Below are 24,520 nucleotides of genomic sequence, written 5' to 3'. Positions count from 1 at the left end.
GCATAATCGCTTTGGAAATTGCAACCCAAAAGTTAACTTCCATCTCCTCGAGGCACTGCAAACTGACGCGTATCTTTAACTGGCTAATCGCCATCGATGATCGTCGGGGTTGTCAAGATGGCCAGGAGGAGACCTCTCAGAACGTAAGAAAAATTAATACAACAATTACCGTAATTACGCGAAATGCTCATAACTGCTCGGGTCATGGCTGCTTCCTAATGCGAAAATAACGTTATTAATTTCGAACGCCCTTCGTTGTGAGGGGTCACTTGATCTAGGCAGCGTTGCCAAGTCGAAAGCCACCCCTAGGGAGCTATTAACTACGTATTACATTGCAATTACCAAAGCCCGCGAAATACCCTTACCTATTTATGAGTATCTAAAAAAGTAAGTTACTAAAGAAGGTGGTAAATTTATTGATTTTTTAGAAGATACAGATCTCTCTAAATACCGATCACTTTTAATACTGTTTTAGTAAATTCTAAATCAGAAAAGGTTCGTAATATATTAATGAAAGCTAGATGTTTCTGAGAGCTTTTCAAGATTTTAAAATCTATATATTTATAGTAATTATTTTTAAGATATATAACAGTTTGATACTTTTCAACCAGTTTCAAAATCTTTAAAGAATAATTAGTATCCTGCTATACTTTTTAGAGTGTACAAATAAGTCTTCTTGCTCCAATCTCTCAGTCAAGGAGTATCCTTTAAAAGTATCCTTTACATGAGGACCCCGGGACAGGAATATTCAAAATGACTTGTCACTAGTGCGGCATGCGCTAAATGGGCAGGTGCAATTGAGAACGGCGACAGGGCGACGCGGCTCCTTGGCCAAGTGATGTTCTTGTTTTCATAAAATTGCAATATTAATGCGGAAAATCTTTGGGTAAGGGAACAAGGAGCACGGACAAGGTGTGCAGCAGGCCATCATTTGGTGCAACTCGGCGTGTTTCTGGGTTCCTTGTTGTTGTTTTTTGTTTCACCTTATTTTTTGTGCCCTGGAAGTCGCTCCACATGCTTGACATTGATGCAATTTCGTTTGCCGGCAGCTGACTGCGAAATAATCCCCCTCCTGGCCATCATATCCGCACTTAGTCGCAGCAATTAAACGAGATTAAATCGCCGGTGCAATGCTGCTCCATGTGGAAATACCAGAGCAGCTACGTTGTCCATGTGCCCATGTCCAAGTCCATGTCCATGTCCATGTCCATATTCATGCCCAACCCGAGGCGCAATTATATTTGAAAATGCAATAAAATATGGCCAGAGCTAGCTGCAACAAAGCCCAGCTTGATTTGCATAAATATTTTTTTGTTGCACAAAGAACCAGCGAACAATTTCATTGTTGCCACTCACTTGGGACTCACTACGTAGAATGCAGAATGCAGAAGATGGGGAGAAATGGTGGGGCATAAATTATACTCATGGCGGGGCAACGAGTTTAAGAGAAAGAGTGCTTATCTCGGAGGCGAAATTAGCTGATAATATGCAAAACACGCCGCCAAATTGCAGCCTGAGCCAAATTTCAAATTGTTACCCTGCACAAATAAACACGAGCATGCCACAAGCAGTGGAACCCATTTAAAGCCCATTCCATACCGAAAAGAAATCTCTAATTCTTGGTCTTAGAATGAAGTTCTAACTTAATTCTATGCAATTAAGTCTCTTATAGAAACGTTACTGCTTTGATAAAGAAGTACTCGATACTCATTGGCTTTGTTAGGCAGCTATGACTGTACTTGCCCCAAATATCCTTGGCTTTCTGAATAATTATACCACTCGTATAGGCAAATGAATTTTTGATTTGCCCGCTTTTTTTTATGACTTAAATAATGTAATAGTAAAAAAGGGAAGGAGGTGTGCATAAATTCCGTTGACTTCATGTGAGATCAGCATTAGTAATTTTATTTCTCGCTCTTTGAAAGATGTTGGGAACTCACGTAGATATTTTTTTAGTAATTTTAATCCATTCGAAGGAAGACATATCTGAGAGATTCAAAGTTATTTGCATTAAAACTTATCAGCACTAAAGTAAATTTAAAAATGGTCTAAAAAACAGAACAAAATCTAACTAGTAACGTGTTCTCTTGCTTATTTTTTAAACATTTTTGTTGCCAATCGACCTCTAACAATATGTTCTTTAAAAGACTTTATCATAAAGCCAATTCCTAATGTTTCCTGTTATATAAAGTTTATAAAATATATATCTTAATAAATAAGACCTATCTAAATATAGGTATTTATAAATTTAGATTGGCATAAACCAGAAATAACTCCAATCATAGTTGCTTGCGTTATCAGTTGGCAACAAGATTGAAAGATAGTTTCTTTCAGTGGAATTTCAATTACCGCCTCCTTCCTCTGGTTTCTCCCTTATCATGACAAACTCCGTTGTTGGTTAAAACTAAATTATCTATTGGCAAAATTTAATTATTTTAAGTGGAAATGATTTTGAAATGTTTCCAAGATATAAATTTGAAATTCTTTTGAAGAACTTTAGGAAAGGGAAAGATATATGGGCGCCGTGGCTTAGTTGGTTAAAGCGCCTGTCTAGTAAACAGGAGATCGTGAGTTCGAATCTCGCCGGGGCCTATCACAAATTGGTGATTATGATTTTTTGTTATTTGTGAATTATTTTTTTAAACGGATGTAATTGATAAATAAACTAATTAACAATATTTTTAATACGAAGACAGATTTCCAATAGAGAGATTTCAGTTTATGGCTAGAAAAGAACTGTATAGAGGGCCCAAAAAGTTTTTAAGCGGCAGAATGTGAAAGATAATTGTCCTCTGCTTTTTTTAAAAGTATAACTCAGATGACAACAAATACAACATATTATATAATCCAAGCACTAAGCTATATTATTCATTCTTATTTTATATAATTTTTCCATTGCCAACCTTTGTAAGCATTTAAGCGGCTGCAAATTGTCTCATTTAAACATTGAAACGCTTCTGATTTCACAATTGCAACGTCAATGGCAATTTGCTCTGTTGTCAGTTTGTGGAATTGAGATTCTAATGAGTTGATTGAAGGCTGTTCGAGCAGATTGCAGTGGGGCGGAGGTCCCAGCCTGGATCTCCCAGGCTATTTGATTAGTAGACCCCAACCGACCAGAATCCACTTCACCGCAACGTAAAACTGCAACTGCAAACAGTAAACAGGGGAAAAACTGCAAAATACGAAATGCAAACTGCAACTGAAACTGCAAACAGAAAACGGCAGCGGCGGCAAATGTCCATCAAATGTCACGATCTGCTGCCTGTGCAGATCAATCGGCCGATCGATCGATCGATCGCTCTGGGTAGGATAATTACCCGGATCACGCAACTGGTATGGAGTGGTAGTGGTGGTGGTGGTGCGATTTGCCGTCCGTCTAGCCTAGAAGCGTTGGGTGACCTTGCAACCGCATTTCCCACCCCGCCTCCAAAGAAATTGGTAGTTGAATCGAAATTGGCCACTTGGCCATCTGTTTGTCGATCCGCTCGTCCATATCCCTGATCCTCCTGTCAGTGTCAAAGGGCGTCGCTTATCCGGGATTAACTTTCCATCTTTCCAGCACATGTCTGACGGGATCAGGTGCACTAAAGAAAATTTGAAATTGAACCTAAGCAGAAACTTACTTTCTCTAAGAAATTTTCGCTTTCTTTTAAAAGAAGTCTTAACTTTCGAAAAGGGAAACCACTTTTAGAAGAAAGAATTTTGACAAAAGGCTTTTAATTTCCCAAAACTAACCCCAAATAATGTTTTTCTAAGATATTCCATTTCCTTTTTTCTCAGTGTTTTGGGGCGGAAGCACCTCGAGGGGCTTAACATGTGCATCTCTCGGATGCGAAGATACATTGACAGGTTTGGGCCGCAGAAATTATGTTGCCAGCGTTCTGAGCGAAGTCTCCTGCCGATGTCGGCAATTATTTATTATCCTGTGTGTGCCCGCAGCCATTGCCACTCTTGTCCTTCGTCTGTCTCCCTTACCTCTCTGAATCCCTAACCCCTTTAAGGCCACCACCCCCTTCTGTCGTTCGAAATCACTGCCGCCACTTCGTCGTCGTCGTCGTCGCCATTTAAGTTTGCTCTTTGCTTTTTTTTTTGTCGTATTTTTCCCTCCACTTTTGTGTTTCATAAATTTTCGTGGTTGATTTTTTCCCATTGCCCTTGTTGTTTTTGTTGCTCTGGGCGACGCCTTGCCTTTTGTTCTTGCTGTTGTTGTTGCTTGTGCCACCGCCTGCTGTGACTGAGATTCCTTGCCTCCGCAAGAGCGAGATGGCCATACGGCCCAGAGCGAGAGGCAGCCAGACCAGAGGTGTCTCCACCCATATTCCAGATTCCAGTGGTTCACTTCCACTCGCCAGGGATTTGAGTGGCAATTTGAGTGAGACTCCGACTGCTGCAGTCAGTGGGGCTTTCATGTGAGGCATTTGATTTTTTGGCCGAATAACATGCGACCGAATGGTTCCAATAGATAAGAGATAAAGTGTCATGATTACAGTGATTTAATATATCAATTATATTACTGACACTGCAGGAAGTTTGATGAAAGTTCTGTTTTTGGAAGAGTGAAATTATTATTTTAATGAAAGGTAAAATATTTGTACAATTTATAGAATATTTAAAGAGTTTTTGCTGACATACATTAATATGGAAGTATAGTTGAATAACCTTCGAAAGCTGATGCCTTTTTGCGAGTTATAATGACTTGAGGATATCTTTCCAAACCCTTTTGGGAAATACTAAGAAATGGCTTATTATCATAGATTTTAACAGTTTGATAATAGATAATACTTAATATTTGGATTCATATCTGTATATAAAAAACTTCAAAAATGTTACATTTTTAATGACTTTTAAACACCCTAAAATGAAAGTACAAATTACTTTAACTTTTGATCTCACAAAGTCAATGACCAAAAGGCTTTTAAGTCCCCCCCTCAAAACGTTAAGGGCACAATGGAAGTCAAAGCTTTCCTATAATATCTTAACTCTTCTGTTTACCTTTCATCACTTAAGCGAATCATATAACATACAAGTATACCCGCCGACCTGCCCCCATTTATTTTCATATAACAGCTCCATAATTTTCTTAATGAACGATTTTCTGTGTGAAGGTTGCCATTGTCATTGCGTTGCAAATATAAAGGGGTCATCGGAGGCTTGGGAAGAGGGGCTTAGGGTCCCCTCCTAGTTCATACAGAACCTTTTAACGTTAGTTTGTTGCGTTGATTGCCAAAGTAAATGACAGAATATTGCAGTTATTGCCAATTACTCACGCACACTAACCCAAAAGCAAATGCATTGGCCAACACATATGCACATATTCATGGAGTCTAAATGTGCGTGTGTGAGAGCCCTAACTGGCTTTTGTTGAATGCATTTTCAATGGCATTTGTGATTCGCAATTGGCTTGTAATTGCTATATTTAGCGTAATGGCAGTCAAGAACCCAGCATTATGTATTACGGAAAAAGTATCTGAGGCCAAGCCAAGCCAAGCCGCCCACGCTTGTACACCCTCACGAACGGAGGGCCTTTCCTCTCTTGGGACTTTCGGTTTCCATATCATTAAAGCGGAAACCCTCAGCAAAACTGGGTTACATTCCTAACATTCGCATGGGCCAGCCATTAACCTCTAGTTCCAGCACGACTCGAGGGTCCATAAATCACAAAATCATCGACAAATATTTGTGCCCAAAATCCATAAATTTCATTTCTTCAAGCAAATTTTCACAGCAAAGAGTCAATAAAGTATGTGACTTAAAAAACAACTGGCTGCTGGAACCTGTCCCTTGAAGACTGCACCTTCGCCGTGACAACAGCTTCTGGGCAAGAACAACGAATTTTGAAGATGAAAACCAAAAAATGTGAAAGGCACGAATATTATATACTCTAAATATTTATCTGAAGGAAATAAGTTTTCAATATTTTTCAGGCATTCTAAAATCAATCCGGAAATTTTTTTTTGAATTTTTATAGAATTATTTGCAAGATAATTAAGTTTATGTTTTTAATTTTGGAAAATAAGCCAAATTTTGCCCCAGGAAGTATGAAATGATTTTGCAAAATGAGTGTAAAATTCCTTCCTTTCTTTTGGGTTAATTTCTATAATTCTTTCTAAATAACGGTCTTTTTATGCATTATTATTAAGTCCAATATCCAAAAATAAATATAATAATTTCAATATCATTATCTTTTAAACTATTTGTAGTAGTTCTGGACCCTGAATAATGTTTATTTAGCCTTTTATTGCCTTTTCATAAGTTTACTATAAACCTAGCACTAATTCCAACTCCATGCAGATAGTCTATCTCTTTCAAGATTGATCAACAGCCAGTACATGTGTACCAAGTGAATTCAAACCGAGCTGAAATGCTCATTCCCATTCCTAAGGGCAGGGCAAACAACAAATACTTCAACACATGTCCTATACCTCCGATCTGTGGGATTGGGATGAGATGGGATTACGATCAGCAGGGCCAACAAGCGCCAGTCCCCAGTGGAGTTGCGCCTGGGACTGTGGCGCGGCTTTTCGCCTTGTTTACGCTAAGATGGCGTATTGTATAACATCATTATGTGGACTTCGTTCATGTTCATGTCATAATTTTGCACAGTCCAGTCCGGGAGGAGTCAGCACCAGAGTCAGCAGTGCATTCCAAGCGCCAGTCTCCGTCTCTGCCACCATTCTTCTGGCCAAGTCACAGTCTCATCTCCAGCCGTGTCTTCGGTTTTTGAGGTTCCAGGCTACAGGCTACAAACTTGCAGCCGGGATTCGTGAATAGAAATCGGCATCGTTCTGCGTATTGGCATCAGAATGTGGTGGTCGCTGTTTGTGCCATGTTTGGGGCTGCGTAATTAAAAATAAATTTTCGCGCTCTAAAAAGGGCAGGAGCGCATTCAGGTGGGGAACTCAAGGGGCCAAGTTATTTACTAAAATAAAAACTAAATAATTCGTTATTAATTACTTAAATTTTAAACATTTTTCAATATACTTTTTATTTTCTAGTTTCGATATGAGAAATTGTAAAAATACATATTTTGGACTTTATAAAAACATTTGTTATTCAGGGAATATCCAGTTTGACATTAAAAAAATGCACGGCTGAGGGTTTTCCTTTCTTGCCCATAGGATTTTTAGAGCCCCCCAAGCACCGCTCCTGTTTACCATTGGCTGGTACAACACTTTTCGTTACTTTTTTAATTTAATGAATATTGTGGGACAATTTATTAGCGAACATATTGATTTCAGCGTTTGCCGTGTTCCACCGATGTCTCGTGTGCAGTCCGCCAGCGAATGGGACTGAGTGTGTCGGGGTGTGCATGTGCTGTTGTTGTTGCAAAGTTTATACGGTAGTTACCAACATAAATAGCAGCAATTTGGCCAGACACCAGCCAGCAGCAGAGATATAGAGGATCGAGAAGGGGGAGCTGCCTCTATATATGTACGATCTGTACGATCTGGCCGATCTGTGGCACTGGATTCGACCCGGACGCAATCGCCGCTTGCTGAACAAGCGTACAATTAATATGCCCAGCCTGCCGCCGTCGCCGCCCTCGCCACAGGAGGTCCCCTTCGCAGATGGGACACAGGTATAGGTCCCCACAGATCACCAGATATCTCCACATATCCCCACTGATATCCCCATCCTGTTGAGAGCAACTCTGGGACTTTTCTCAAAACGCTCCAGTCTGAGCCCAAAAACTCTGGGGGAGCCCTGACATCCCTCCGGGCCTACTTTTTTTTTAGGCTCGATGTGTATTTGACTTTTGCATCGGCCGAAAGCTGCTGCTGAGTGCGATTTATAGCTCTTAACAAATTGTTAATAAATATTTTATTTATATTGATGAGACAACACGAAATTATTCACAATTTACTCATTCGAGTTTCGAACGTACCGGCGATCGAGTGTGTGCGTGTTTTTGCCCTCTGGAGTGCCAGAGTGCCTCCCGCAACTTTAGAGCTGCTCCTGATCTTTAAAGTGTGGTGCCCATTAGTTTTATTGTCGGGGTGGATTGGTTATATATGTAAGATAATAAAGTTTTACCTATGTATGTTTGATTATGTAATGTTTAAGTTATGATTTAACAACTAATTTGGTGTGACTTTAAAACAGCTTGACAACTTTTCCGACCGATTAAACTACGACGTTACAACTTCTCAACTTTGTCTCGTCGGCTTCTGCTTCTTAGTGCTGGACCTGTTCCCCGGGCTGTTCGATATGTACGACCCTACTCGATATTCGTAGGGCTGCCAACTGATGTGCATATCTCGACTATACATATATGTGGGGTAATATTGCTATCTAGATGCTGCTATTTACAGTAGATATTTGAAAAATATTGGACAAAATCTTTTATTTTTAGGGCAGAAGATTAGTTAATTTTTTGTAATTCAAATGAAAAGAAAGGTTGTGGAACTTATAGAGTGGATAGTGTTATTAGATCTTTTACGTATTTATTGTGATTTCTGTATCAATATGAAATCCCTTTCAAATCCTTTCCCAAATCACTAGTAACCTCTTAGTCGATCAACATTCAATTCAGTATATATCCACTAACTTTCGTGAAGCTTTTGTGTTGATGAAATAATTTCCGAGCTCAGCTGCGCATTTGTTTCAATTACAGCGGAGATGGCCATATGATTGATCTGTGTCCAGTCCTCGTCTTCCGATGGCACCCTGTAATTAGCGCGTGAAATGTTTTCGCTTTATTATTGCTTTATTTCTCTTATTTCTTTTTTCGGCCAATTGAAATGGAATTTAAATGAGTTTAGTTGCGGGCTGCGGCAGGAGTGATGGTGGTGGTAGTAGTGCACGACCCACTCCTACAGCCACTATCCATCTGATCCAACATCCACTATCATGGTCAGCAGCTGTCAATCACAATGATTTATGTCGCCGCCCGTGCGCGAGTGCGAGCGAGAGGTTCGCAGCGCTCCAAAAGATCGCTGTGCATTTGCCTACATCGGCGAGGCAATTTATCTTTCCGCAGTTGCAGCGGCAAAACTCATCAAGCGTCGGCGGCTTCTTTCTTCCATAATCGCTCACCTCCTCACTGCCTCCCCGCGACTCCCCTTCTCTACAGCCATATTCCCCACCCTTCTGGCACCGCCCCCATTCCAACTGGCGCTTATGAATGTTTTTCATTTGAATTTCATTTCACTTCATTGCTTAATTGTCGCCGCTTTTGATGAATTGTTTGTTTGGATTTGCCGCGACATTTGCCCAGTTCCTCAAACGCAACAAGGTTTCGCTCCTCCCGCGGGCACCACAAGTCACTGGACATCTTGAGGTGTTAGCTAAGATTTAAGACCAGAGATCAGTGTTACCTTTAAAATCAAAGATTTACTTAATGTTTTGAGTTTTTCTAATATTATAGAAAAGAAATGTAAGAAATGCATTCATTAGCATTCAGTTAGATTATTTTCATTGTCTGTATTCTTGTATAATTTTTGCTTCTATAAATAGGATGCACTTATACGTTAAAAAAAAAACAAAATAATAAAATAAATTATATTTATGGAAAGTTACTCCCAGTTATTTCATCAGTTCCCAATCAAATGGCAATCAGGCCTTACCAGGGACCCCCACCAGATATTGTACTATTGGTACTAGACCAATTTATAGCTTAAAAGCCGAAAGCAAAATTAGCAACTTTTAATGTTTGACATTATCATTGTCAAAAGAAAATTGGCAAAAAATGAATTTTTGTAATATGTCGGAAAGGGATAGCGGTCGTTAGTTTTGGTTGTTAGATCCAAAAAGCAATCATTCTTTAAGATGAACGCCTTTTTTTCTAACTTAATTATGACTTTAAAATTTACAAAAAATGGTGCAAGAATTTTTAATAATCGTTATCCTGAGGTACTCCCAAAAAAGTTAGTATTTTGACCAAAACTATGCCAAAAATGGGCAAAACATGGAATTTATTACTTCGTTGAATGCAAATGATGTAAGGCCTTATCAGAGATGCAAAAATTGGGCCAACATTTGATTTCTCAATCAACAGTCACCGAAATCATAAATATTGTTATTACAATAAAATTTCCTCAAACATTGTTCAAGGAAACTAAATATTATTGGTTTTGCCAATAAGGAGAGGAATAAAGGACTCTGCTGAGAGTTGGCCTAGTTATTGGTATGTACTATGTTATGTTCACACTTTTTATTCTTAAAGCCATTATATGATATAAGAGTTATTCAAGAGCGTCTCTGCAAGACTGATGGAAAGTTGAATGATTTTCGTTCAGCCCTGGAACTGGGGATTGCACAAATACAGCCTGGGGGGCCTCTTTCGGGCGATGTGGCAGATGTTTCCCCTGTAATTTGGCATTGTTAGCCGTCTGGCGTTTGGCTCGATCTGTTCGTGATGCAGCCGCTCGATCGGCGGCCATCTTGGCTACCTACTGGAGCCATTTACATTCGTCTGGGACTAAGACCGACCGGGCTGGACATTATCTTTGCTTTGGCATCTCAATTTACCAATCAAATAACAAATGCGCCGCCAAAGATGCTTATTAATGGCGGCCAACGGTTGAGACGCGGCTCCGTCAAACTGCAACTTCAACTTCAACTTCAACTCTACAACCACATCCATTCTCATTCCCATCTCCATCTCGCCAGATTCCGCTTTCAGCCCCAACCGCATATAATTTCCACGAACTCTCCATTGTCGATAATAATTGATTTGATTGATGCTTCGACGGCTGCCGATGCTGCTGCCTCAGCCTCTGATCTTTCCACTGTTGATTGGTTCCCGCAGCTCGTGCCCCCTCGTTTCAGGCAACTTCTCTTTTTTTTAGGGAGCAATTATGGGGATCTTCATCATCGGCTTTTATAGGGTTTGGGGAAAATGGCGTTTTGAAACGACCTAAAGCGGATTTAAGATGTCTTTGAGCTGTTGCTTAGGATCTTAGATATTTCCGAACTTGTATTATTAATATCCATTTTTACGTCTTTTTATATCTTGACATTCTTAACAAGTTAAGAAACTTACTGCGATTGTAACCTTCAAGCAATACTAGATAGAATCTGTAGTTATTTTTGATATTTTACTGACTTTACTGACTTAATACTAATTAGACGTTGGGCATGAATGCAAAAGTTTTTGCACCTTCAAATATCTGAATTATCTCCTTCATGGTTGGATCTGCAAGTTAAGAGCAATCGACCGCTTTAGTATTGCCACAAAACATGTTCTAATTGGTAACAAACCCTAAACTTTTTCATTCTTAACCTTTGAAATTTGAAGGATATAATTTATTGACCTCCACCTTATCTCGCCCTAGATCGAAGATCTGGCCAAAATCCCCTTGTTGACCCCTTTTTTCCTGTGGCTTGTTAACAAATTACCTTAAAACAAAAGCCCGAAGGGGAATTTGCATGCTCATCACGACGACGCCGGCTCAGATTACGATCGACATAGCCGTCTGTTGACCTTAACCCATGTCCAGCGACTCTCAAGGGGTTTGGGATCGGAATGGGGATCTAAGGCAACAAGTGTAAAGCGTTTCAGGCAAATTGTGCTAATCGCCAGGACACATCAAGTGTGAGAAGGAGAGGAGTAGTTGGGGTCCCACTATCCATATCGACATCAAGTCGTAGTTCCCTCATTGAGTAAGAGAAACAAAAACGATGCTAAAATTCCACTTAAAACCAACTCGTATGCCTTTCAAAACTAAATTAATCTTCATTGGAAGCCATCGACAGCAGGAGGAGGACAAGATGCAGAGGGTCGGAATACAGAAAACAGGAACAAAGGCTCCGTTTGGATTGAAGCCGCCAAGAAAAATTAGCGCAAATGATTGACAGCCTAAATGGGAATTTAATGGTAAACTTTAGTTCAAGTTTTTTTTTCCTGCTCTTGGGGCCAAGAGGATCATTTCGAAGACCCCAAGCCAGAGAGTTCGTTATAATTTGGGGCAGCAATAACCCTGAAGGATCTCGAGTGAAACGGCTTGCTGTAAAAAGTAAAAGCAAAAATTGTTTCCAACAAACAAAATTGATACCAAATTGATGTATCTTTTCTCTGTTCTGTGGATGTTTTGCAGAAACGATTTGAGGAGAGTTGAGAAAGGTTCCGAAACCGTTATAAGACAGATTCTCTTCCCACTCAGGTCAGCTTTGATTTCTTTCTTGTTTTTTAGTTGAATTTTTGGACTTGCAAGGGAATGTTTAATACCCTGGAATTGGTAATTAACTATACAAATTGATCAATCAATCAGTGATCTTGAAAAGCTTGAGGTCACTGAGAGGAATAAAGTGTTGATTAGAGAGTCTTGAAGGATTCTAGCTATGATATTAAAATTAAAGAATAGTTTTTCTAAATAAATTGCAACAAATTCTGGATAAAAAGAGTTGGGATAATTAACAGTACCATTGAAAATTTGGACTTATAAAAGAATGATGTGATTTCTCAGGAGTTCGTTAAGAGTTACCTGCTTAAAAATTTCCAAAACAGTCAAATTTTTGATTAACTTAGTAAACCCTATTGATATACTCTCTTATACCCTCAGTATAACCCCAAAATTTGGTCATCTTAGTATTTTTAAGAACAGTTTTGAGTCAGCATTACCCAAACTCTTGATCCCGCAGCTGTGGACCCTGCTTAACCTCCTGGTCTCTTGGCAGGCACTCTTCCCTATCTGCGGGCATTTGAAATGCTTTATTTGCATTTTGATGCGACGAGAGGCTCGAACAAGGACAACCGAGGAGCAGGAGTAGAAGCAGGAGGAGCAGGAGAACAAGGAGAGGGGGTCGACAGAAGTGCATTTTTGCACGCAATCCTTGCACCTACTGCAACTGATGACTGACCTGACGTCACTTGGCGGCAGCGGACAATTTATGCGCCTCTGCGGGCTGCCTTTTGCCTTTTGCCACAAAACCCCCTCAATCCAAAGCCCCCTTCCTCACTCCCCCTTGACGACCCTGTCAGTCAGTTATCGATATGTCTGGCAAGCGACTTGGCCTGTTGGGTTCCATGTGCGTGTCATCAAGTTGGTCTAAAGTGACAGTCGCGATTTAATGGCGCAGAGTCGGTCAGCGAAGGCGTTCCCATCAGGCCCTCCCTTTCAGCACCCAGTCCCCTCCCAAACCCCAAACGTTTCGAAGTAGAGAATATATATTCAGCTGAGTGAATAATCAATCGATTTCAGTTCAATTAGCACCTTTTAGTGTGCAAAATAGCGCGAACTAAAACCCACTCGAAAGTTCCTGCGATTGCAACTCCTGTTGGCTGTCAATTTCGCTGTCGGCGATTGTCAAAAGTTAAGTGCCTCCAACCAGTTAGTAGAGAGTCGGCATTTTCCAGCCAACTCAATGTCAGAGCTATATAAACACATAACTGCAAATTATTTTTGCCATTGTAAGGCAGTTGTTTTTCAGTTTTTCAGTTTTTAGTTTTTATTTTGTGTTTGATAGCGCGCCGCACAACCTTCACATAGAAAATCTCTCAACAAGAAAATTACAGACAAGCGGCACAAAAGTTATATAAGTAGAAGGAGATGGGGGGATAGGGAGAGGTAGAGGGGCGGATCAGAGGGGCTAGTGGGCAGGCAACTTGGGTTATTTTCTAAAAGGGTCGTCTGTCTGTCTGTCTCTTTCTAAGTAGGGGATTAACTTTTTCGTTCTGGTCAATTTTCGGTTAAAAAGGCAAAGGAAACGAAACGAAGCGAAATAAAAATTGAAAATTATGATTGGCTTCAAGTCGAATTTTCTGAGTAATTACCAAATTGAGGTCCTATATACGGTGGGGTTTTCTCAAATAGAGGATATATGTTCTTCAATGCTTTGCGGTTTCCGCTGTCGAATTCAAAAACTAAAACTGAGAAGGGAGCAGAAGTCAGCTGCCGCCCTGTCACTCAAACTGGGCTCATTAATTTCTATAATTCTACATCCAAGTTGCCCCTTTTCGAGATCCTCTATCCACTGGCGCCAGTCTCTGGTAAGAAGCTAATCAGCGACTTATTAATAAACATTAATGTTGCGATGGCTGCCGTTTAATTAATAATTATGCTCTTTACATAACTAATTTAAATGAGTTGGCGGCAACATGTTCATGACCAGTTTTCATTAGAGCCACCATCTTCCCATGCCCACCGCCTCCCCCTTTCTTACCAACCGTCTCGGAGTGGCAGACAAATTTCATTAGCTATTTTTTGGAGACTGCCACAAGTGGCAAGTAAGGCGGAAAACCGGATTAAATAAGCAAATTTTTAACGAGGGTTTACTGTGGACTGGTGGGATACCCTGAGATTTTTGGTTTTTAAGGAAGGTTGAAAGTTTCTTTTTTACTTTTATATAGTTTTTACCTTCATTTGGAAAGAGTTGAAAGGTGAAATGTTAGGAATGCCTGAGCAAACTTAAATGTCCTTATTTTAAGCTTAGCATATCAGTTATAGAAAGGTAACAATTTCTATTGATTTTATGTAGATTTTATGAATAAAACATTAAATAAATGCTTTATTTCCATGACTTAGATTGAAAGTTGGTTTAATGAAATATGAAAATGATCTGTCTTAACCCAAAGATAGTGTAAAATCAATGCAAAATTAGACCTTAAAATATAACTTACGATCTATAATCCAAGGCATTTATCCCAGCCTGTAACTATTAAGTGGAGCACCACTATTGGCTAATTAAGCCGACTGTTGGGTAAGATTTGCCAACTCGGGCGTCGGCTAATTGCAATTAATTATTGCTGTAATCCATCATACTAACTCAGAGCCACTTTTCGAGTGTGAGTTTGTGCTCGGCCTGACTTGGCATCACCATCATCGTCATCGTCTGGCGACGGCATTGGCGACGGCGGCTTCTTTTTGGCAACAAACCAAAAAAAAAGAAATAAACACAAAAATAATGGAAGTGGAAAACTTTGGAGGGCCAAACACGCGAATGTCGTATAAGCAATTGTTTTTCCCTTAATTTGTTCTTGGGCCTGATGTTTATATAATGCAAAATGCAAATTAGAGCAGCCAACGAGCGACAGCTGGAAAAGGCAAAAGAAAAGGAGACCTCATAAAATTTGAGCAAAGTCAAAATTGGATTAGGGATTGCATCATGGAGGAAAAAAGCTTAGCACGGCAAGATAAGAAGTGACCTGGAAATGAGCTCGTAATTAATGCATTTGGACAAAAGGGAGATTGGGTAAGTACCTCCTCTAATAAACAGCCATAAAATGTTCTTCCGTTTTGTAAAGCGTTTTTTTTAATGTATTTTTATAGTTTTCTTTTTGTTTTAACTTAAGGAAATATTTTGAAAAGAGTTCAGCAGCTCGAAATCAAGTTGAAGTTTGTTTTTACTTTATTAATTCTTAATTTTAAATGTTACTGTAATTGAAGGTAAACATTTTTGAGTTAGGAAACATATTTCTGTTTTTTAACAAATTGGAAAATAATATTTTGTAACTTTTTTTAGATTTATTTGCAATAAAGGATAAAATAAAATGTAGTACCTAGAATCATATTTGATCGCTTTTATTGATATATAGTATATATATATTATATACCAAACTTTATCTTTCTTGATATATATATATCTAACTTGATATATTTGATGAAAAGTTCAAGTCTAAATTTGATTTTCAAACTTTGATTAGTGGTAAATATTTATTATTAAAAAAGAAATCTGTAAGTATGAAAATAAGTAGGGTAAATAAAAAGATGTGTGCTTCTTTGTTATAATAACTTATGAATAGTAGGTCTCATCTTTGTGACTAAACTTATACTTAATACTTAATACTTAAACCTAAGTAATAACTATTATTCATAAACATTAGCAAAACTTAGCATTTCAAGTTGATATTTTTCTGTTAGTTACTTTAATTTAAGCTATTTTTAATTAAAAGTTTAACAAATTTGAAATTGTACATCATTTTCTGGAAACTTCTTTATATGGTCTACTAAAACCCTAAATCACTTTTCCCCACCAATCGATATTCCCACGCTGAATACCAACTTCTATTTAACCCAGTGTCTTCATCTTTTGCCATGCGTGTCCTCACCCAAAGTAGTTGAAAAGTTTTCATGAACTTGTAAAAATTAGTGGCTGGAAATGAAATGTTATTTAATGTTGTGACGTGTACTTAAGTCCAAAGGAGAAGCAAAAAGCGAAAAGCGAAAAACGCACCGAACGCGGCCGGGGCTGATGATGGAGATTAACAATTGTGTGCGACAATTGTCAACTTTAATTATTTACTAATTGTGTCTGAATTATGAAGAACTGTGGCGGCCGCTTAATTGTCGGGTAATTAAACAGCAACAACCAATTGTTGGCTTTACTTTTTTATTCGGCCAAAAAACTAGAAACTAGAAACGAAAAAATTGTAACTTTACATGGGACTGAAAAGGGAATGAGCCCAGAGCAAACTCCGCCCATAAAATCGTTGTTTCAGTCTCAGCAAGCGAGTGAGTGAGAGAGCGAGTCAGCAGTGGGAACAACATGGCGTGGTTCCAGTTCCCATTTTGTTCCAAACACTGGAAGTTGAGTGGAAGTTGGACTAAGCACTATCTCACTCAAGCGAGTTGAGTGGACCAAAAAGGCAATTCAACTTCAACGCCTCGGAAAGTGCAGACAACGCCGAAGAATGGAACAAAGGTAACAATTGCAGTTGCACATCAACATCAACATACGAGTAGTCGTTCTGTGCCCCCTAGTTATTAATTATTCTAGTTGCCACTAAAGTCCACTGGCTCCCCCACAAATGCACTTTGAGTGTAAACACATTTAACCACTTCAAAGGGGAACCACACACAGCCTGGGGGCATGATGGGAATCGGGGGGTCAGAATGAGCTGCATCTTGATAAGGAAATGCGACTGCGAGGGAGAGGGCTTCTAGCTGGTTAATGCAGCGCAAATTGCCCGTGTTACCTGGACAAAAGGCGAGACTCTGGATTTGGGGGAAAGAGATATCAGGATCTAAAAAACACATTAAAAAGATGATTTTGTTTTATTGATACGCTAAAATCAAAGTGTATGAAGGCACACTGATTGCTGTTAGATTACGTTTTAAAATGAAGTTAAATTTCATTTCATTTTCCATATAAATAAAGGCTGACTTTTCTCATAATATTATACAAAACCTATTCATACAGAAGGACCTACTTTAAAGTGAGTTTTTTTTACATCATTTTTAACTTTTATTTACTTCCGATTGAAAAGTTTCTTTAAAGCGTTTTGAATCGTTATTTGTTTTTAAGAAAATTCATACCTAAATGCTTTTTATAAAGCAGAGGCGTGTAGTTTCTATTCTTATTATGGTGTCTTACTATATAAGCTAGTCATACATTTGTGATAAAAAATACTAAAGAAAAATATAATATTGTTTAAAAAGGAGAGTATTAGGAAGGAAAAGTTCCCTACAAATTGGGAGTTAGCACAATGAAGTAAATTAGTAGTAGTATTTTAAGGTGATAATTGTCTGAAAAATAATAAAAGAACTTTGATCAATCCACCTTTTTGTAGACCTAAAAGAAATAGTTACTCAAAAAAACTCCTTATAAACCCAATAAAAGGAAATTTAAAGACAAACCTTCTATAAAGTGTAATTGAGGGGGTGGAAAAATACCACCAAAGTGTACATAAAGAGACGTACTAATTTATTTAGTCGTTTTGAGTATTTGTGAGGTCCTAGAACCTGTTCAAAGACAGCTAAGCCTGCGGGGCTTTCTTCAGCCTGGACAAACAATATTTCATTTTAATTAATATAATTTGTTTACGATTATTGGTCAACAGAATAAAGTGTTTTATGGAGCAATAGGAAATTTGCGTGCCAGTTTTGGTGATAGTTTAGTTAATGGCTTTATTGATTTGGCTGAGAGTGGGGGAGTGACCACAGGATGGGGTTGTTTTACTGCCTCTAGGACTATGGCATAATTTTTCCAATAAAATTGCTTGTAATATAATTTTAATTTAGAGTAAACATGCATTTGATATTTGCATATATAATATTAAAACTTTATTTAAACTATAAAGTTTTATTCGTTCCATAAAAAGGTTATAAAATATTTACACTTCATAAAACATATTTTATAATATATTTAAGAGGGCGACCCACCTGAAGTTTTAGGGGCACACCTTATGGCTTAAACTCTCCACTGGAAGGCAAATAATTTTCATATAAAAATGCAGAAGAAGAAGAAGAAAAAGCAAAAGAAGGGAAAAAGTTTAAAAATAAAGTCATAATTTGTGGAATGATTTATGAATTGCAGTGAGGAGGGAACAGCCAGCAGACAGGTGGCAAGGGAGGGAGCAGGGGCACCCAACGGGGTCTCTATTCCCCACTCTTTCACCCTCTCTCTGTCTTTCTCTCACTCTCTTTCTCTCCATTATTACACATTTTATTTAATTTCTCTGTGTGGCTTTGCTCTTATTGCAACGCTTTTTAAATTAATTTCTTTGCTGAATTGCATTTTTAGCCCCAGTTCGAGAGTTGGGCTTATTTCACATTTCTCAGCTTGCTCAGAGTGGGAAGGGGGAGGGTGGGAGATCTGAGATCTGGCATTAGCATAAACCAACACGCATGCCGCCGTCTGCTGTCTGCCCGAGGGCAGGGTGTCTGGAGGGGCAGAGGGACTTCTACTCCTTCAGAAAGCTTGTTAATTTTCGACATGGCCTCTTATGATTAGCTGAATTATGCTCTCAAAATTTGCATTGCGATAAGATCGAGCTTAGCGCCTAGCTGGCAACACCGAGTGCCTCCGAATGCGGCATTATCATTCGAATGAGATATGCATAAAGCGGACTGTGAATGGGTGAATTAACCTGATAATCAAACCATTAAGCTGTCTTAAAATGCTCCGCCTAATTGTACACCCCAGGGGTTTTGTTGGCCCCTATTTTAGTTTAACTTTAAATTCTAAAACCCTTCCAATTCATTTTTCAAATTCTCAAGTTTCGGTATCTAAGAAAACATGTTCTTAATCTTAATATGAATTGAATTTATAAAGGAAAGTCTAACTAATAAAATTAGAAAATTCTTTTTAATATTTATTACTTTTTTTACATTTAACATCAATAAAAACTGTTTATGAATTCTTGAATTTTTTAAAGTTTTTATGATGAAAACATGATATTAATCTTAGTCTTGTTTGGTCTTAAATCAAAAAATAAAATGTTTATCTTGATTAATTATGTCTGTAACAAATGAAAACTTATTCCTTTTAAAATTTATAAGTCGTTGGTAATTCAATTTAAAAAACATTCTTTTTATTAATTTATTTTTTAACAGTAAAAAATTTTATTATATTAAAATATTTTAAATGAAATAATAAAAACATGATATTAATCTAAAAAACTTTTAAGTTTGCTTAGCCTTAATCTGAATTTATCTAAAATAATTAAATCTTTATTAAATTAAATCTTAATCTGTTTAAAATGTATAAGACTTGTGGAATTACTCAAACTTTTTGTAGTTTCTTCTTCGTTTCTTCTTATTATTTATCAGCTAAACACTTTTAAAGGGTAATTGTTTTTAACCTTGTTAGTTTATTCATAAAATACTATACTAAAATATAAACTATTTAGTTATAACTTTTAATTAAATATAAATTATAAACAACTATAAGAAATGTGAAAATATGCTGCTTACTATTTTAATCAGCTGACATCCTAAAAAAAATATATAAAAAAGGTATAAAAGTATTGGAAACATAAAAAAGATACCCTTTACTGTTTTACACAATTTTAAAATATTCATATTGCTAGTGGAAATTTCCAAAGCGCTACCTATTGAAAAAATCTTTTATAAATCGATAGATATTAATATAAATATATAAATTACGAGGTCAAACGAAGAGATATCAGCGTTCATACGGACGGACAGACGGGCAGACGGACATGGCGTAATCGACTTCATTATTGATCCTAATCAAGAATATATATATATATATATATATATATATTATAATAGTATACTCCTTTTACACAAATAACTAGTATAAACTATATTACTATACAACAAAACTTTTAAAAGTATTAGAAAAATAATATTTATATTATAATGAAAATAGACAGCAAATCAAAGTTTTTGAGATTTTTATACTAAAGTTTTGAAAGTCAATATTTAAATACAACCTCTTATTGGGGCACTTGTGAAGATTTCCATAAAGACCATTAGATAGATCCCATGAATCACAGCCAAATCTCATCCCATATTGCAGGCTTGGCTGTCTTGAGGGAAAATCAGACCAAGAGGCCCCTGGTTTTTGGGGTATCATTTTCTTTTTGACTTGCCAATTACGAATGCAAAACATTTTCTTTTGCCGACTACTCCTCCTCAGACTTTTACCCTTCTCCAGCACCAGCTCAAGTGGCAATTAAGCCAGCTGAAAATACTTCTTTCTTTTGGCTTTCAACAGTAATGAGATGACCATGGTGAAGGGGAAAGAAGTCGTGGTCTTAGTCATAGTACGCCCCTGCTTGCATGCTGAAATTTGCATTTTAAGTTGTGTTTAAATATAATTTTTTTGCTCGGTTTCTTGGCGCAATTATTTATTGCTGAAAGTGCAACTAGGCGTATGCTTAACTTTGTTGATAATTGGAGTGAGAATAAATTTATAATTTATAATTCATATGTTGTGTTTTTTTTTTTTTAGTTTTTTTTTTCTTCTTTTTCAGCTGCCAGCTCGCAATTTGAAGTGCACAAAACATGAACGCTAATTAATGTGATTTTTAAGCGTTGAAAAATTGCAGTCATTTGTATGTACTTTTCTCTCTCTCTCTCCTTTTTGTATTCCCATTTCGCTCTACTGTATTTTTTGTGTGATTTTCTTTTTTTTGTGTTTTTTCTTTTTGCCTAAACGGTTTTCTTTTGACCGATTGTGGGCGCCAAAAAGGCGTGACAGACGTTGGCCAGCAGACCCCATGATTAGGGGCATTCAAATCGCCGGCTAATGGCCATCATCAGGGCAACCAACCACCTAACCACCTAGCCACCTGGACACCCCTTTCCGATTTCCAACAGTCTGCCGCCACCCTTCGACCATTTTGGAATCGTTCGCAATTTGCCATTTGTCAGCTATTTTGCATTTAAGCCAACCCCACGGGGACATGAATCACGTGCACCTTTCCCCTCCATCTCCACCCCTGGGTATCATTCACAAATGACAGACAACGTGTGTGGGCGTCGAATGCGAGTATATCGGTTACTTCGCACCCTGCCAAGCCAAAGCAAATTAAGCCAAACTGAACCGATCCGATCCTATCCAAGCCAAGCCAAGCCAAGCCAAAACCATGAAACCATGTAGTGGCTGACAGCGGGCGACAGGCAAACCGCAAACCTCCAACTCAAAATTCAATGCGCTGGGGACAAGTTGCTAATCGGTTAAATTAGCCGTAAAAGAATGCACAAGTCATCGGGTTACGTACTCCCTCGCAACGTGAGAACCTCGGCCACTGTCAGGTGAAGTCCACTTGCGGCAAGCTGAGGCAAGCGCCCCTGACTTTTGCTAGACGTGTGCCATGGCCTCAAATCGAAAAAATTGAAGAAAACAGAGGCGTAGAGCTGGGATTTAGGTTTAGCCCTTAAGGTACTAACTTTACTGACCCAAAATGTGTTATTAGCCTTATTTTTAGTTGGCTTAAATGGATATTTGTATACCCTATAAGCCTTAAAAGCTCATTTTATTGCAGGAATGTCTTGATATTGGTGAATTTCGATATCCTTAAACCATTTTAAACTGGATTATATACTAATTTATCTTATCTGAATGATCATACAAAGCAAACTGTTAATATAAGCCTTCATAAGCAATACCTTAACCTCTCATCAACCCAACTCTTGTTGAACTAATCAGCTTACTAAGTAGTAAGTCATTCAGAAAAGCTCACCACCAATGGATCCTCGACAGATCCCACCTTTATGGAATGCCTATCTGATCGGTAGCTGCCCCCGATCAGACTACGCACCTGCGCAGTCGAAACCAAAAACAGGGGCCATATACATACATACAAACATATATGTTCATATATATGTGATCAAAGGAGGGGGAGAAGCAATAGCGATACCAATATCAATACCATTACCCATACCAAACCAATATCAATGTCAACAGGTTTCTACTTGGCCAGCGCCTCTTTCGAGGATCTCGGATCTCGCTGCGATGCGATGCGTTGTGGAGCATTCCCGATTCCCGATACGATCTCGAGTTTCGCGCGACGCAGCCGCCGGCGGAGCTTGACTCACACTCTTGACTTTCTGAGATCTGATGGGATGGGCTGGGAGATCGAAGCGAATCGAATCGCAAGGGGGCTGGGAGTTGGGTCCGTGATCCTTTGGCGACTTAATCATTGTTATTTAGAGCCATTAGCCACAACGCTTTGGCTGCTGGTGTTTTCCGTCAGCGGCAATTTTGATGACAATTCGGGTTCCTCCTAAAACAGATTACAGAACTGGGGTTATCATTAAGAGCAGTTTATTGAAAACGTTGGTAGTTTTTCTCCTCTTTTTTTTGGCCTGATTAATGGGTGCTGCTCAGGCGCGACAGGTGGGCCACGAGGGCCCAAGAGATTATGGTCCTCGAACAGGAAGCAGAATACTTAGGCCCAATAAACGTCGCCCCAGAACGCATCGAATAAATTCTCAATTATCGCCCACGCCTGCTCTCGACTTGTTTTCCCGTACCCAGGCAATTTGTATTAACCCATCTTGGCCAGAAAGGTTTACCCTCTTTGGCTATTTAGACATCATAGTTTACACTGCACAGAAAGAAAAACTCAGTAACTAAAGGGATCTAAGAGAGTTAGTCTTGCTGAGTGGCTTCTCTCAGTGCTGGCAGAGCCAGCGATTGAATCGTTTAGAACCTTAAATACTTCCATAATATAGAGCTACAATATCATTTTGCGGCCCTGCGGCTTCTGCCATTGATCAGGATGTCGGGCAGTGTAGGGCAAGGCGGGGCAGGGCAGGGCGGAGGATAAATATGTTGGCTAAACAATCCGCGGCCAGGAAAAATGCGGAAACGTGCCAAGCGATTCACATCGCACTCTCTGGACTCTGACTGGGGTTCCTTAGTGTTTGCTTCGAATTGAATAGGGGATTTCTCGGTATACCCTGTACTTTTAATGGGTAAAGGGGTATGCTCTTGACTGTACAAGGGGAGAGCAATTTGATATGAAATAAGCCAAAGAAAGGTTACAAGATCAACATCTAGTACTTGCACCGATAGTATAGTATCTTAAGATACTTATTAGACTTACATTTTCGATCAGCAATTTTAGTTTCTTTGGATAGTTATATGGTCTAGAAGCTTATAAAGTGTAAAACCTTTGGAATACCCTTTAATTTCTCAACTCGAATGATTCGGAATATTAAAACATATTTTAAACATTTGAAATTCTTCTCAGTTACTGGTTACCTTAAAGTCGATTCCCACTTTCAAGCCTTTCATTCGCTTTAACATTTTTGTGCAACAAATCCATCAAGGAGCAGGCAGCGCCATCTAGTGTTCGGATTAGCCTTGGGGCGGTTTGCAGCATTAGAATCGAGCTCCGCGACTTCCCTCTCCCCTCATCCTTTTCCCCTTTCTATCTCTTCGGTCTGGCCGTGGCTTGTGTAAACACCCACTAAACTGCTCGAGTCGCAGTCTCCAATGGTTCATAAATCATCGCGATAACAAATTACCGCTGCTGGATGCTGGAAAAAGGGAATGGAGGGCGGCCAAGCGGGGGAAAGCGTTCGAAAAGCAGCATGGAAGTTACAAAAGATCAATCTTATTTGCGCCCCGAAAATAGCCAAAGTTGAGGCCGTTTTTGCTGTGGCTTTGGACTGCGGCTTAAAAGAGGCGCTTGGCCATCCAGCTCCAGCCAGTGTTTTAAGATTCGAGTTTGAAGTTGCAACTTGCAAGTTGCGAGCGGAGTGGAGTCGAGTCTGGTCGATTAATTTGGCTTGTTCGATGCCTGCGAACATCTCTCTTTCTTTTCGCTGCATTATTATTATTATTGTTATTGCACTGCCTGCCTGCCCTCCTCTGCTGCCTCTGCTGCCTGGTTCGGTTCCTCCCTGGGACCCTGCTCCTCCAGCTAAACAAACTTACAATTTAGATTGAATTTATTTGAGCGCATTGCCTAGACGAGGAGCAGCCAGCCGGGCCAACTTGGCCAGCCCATTGAGATCTTCATTTGCTGATCTTTCTGGGAACATCTCGGCGGCGTTGACCCCAAAGGCAGCTCCAGCTAAATAAAATCCAAAGTCGAAGATCCAACTAAAAAGCTGGGCTTTCTGACTTGCGTATCTGGCACTGACCAGCAGGCGAGCAGGCTAGCAGGCGATGCCTATGCCTTTCGTTTTGCTCTGTGCGTTCTTGCTTTTTGAACTCTATTAAACTCAACGGATTTATTAATTTTGCTGCCGATTAACTGTTTCAGATACCGCTTGACCATACCATTGCTATTCCTCTATTCCTGTCCTGGCTCGCAAACGTAACTGAACTGGCTCTTCAGCCGGGATCCGTCTCATATCCGTTAGCCGGATCGGTTCATAAATCACATTTTTGTTTGGTCTCTTGTGGCATTCGAAAAGGAAATCGCATCGGG

At 39.0% G+C, this 24,520-nt stretch overlaps 1 non-coding gene across 1 annotated transcript; it reads left to right on the top strand.

The window, feature by feature from the left end:
* The first annotated feature begins 2,518 nt into the window (after positions 1-2,518).
* Trnat-agu lies at positions 2,519-2,592 on the top strand. The gene has a single exon. It is a non-coding gene; the product is annotated as a tRNA-Thr (tRNA).
* Positions 2,593-24,520: the final 21,928 nt, after the last annotated feature.

The sequence above is a fragment of the Drosophila eugracilis genome, unplaced genomic scaffold, assembly GCF_018153835.1.
Source record: "Drosophila eugracilis isolate 14026-0451.02 unplaced genomic scaffold, ASM1815383v1 contig_415, whole genome shotgun sequence".
NCBI lineage: Eukaryota > Metazoa > Arthropoda > Insecta > Diptera > Drosophilidae > Drosophila > Drosophila eugracilis.
Note: the sequence above shows the minus strand (reverse complement) of the source record. Positions and strands in the feature narration are given on the sequence as shown.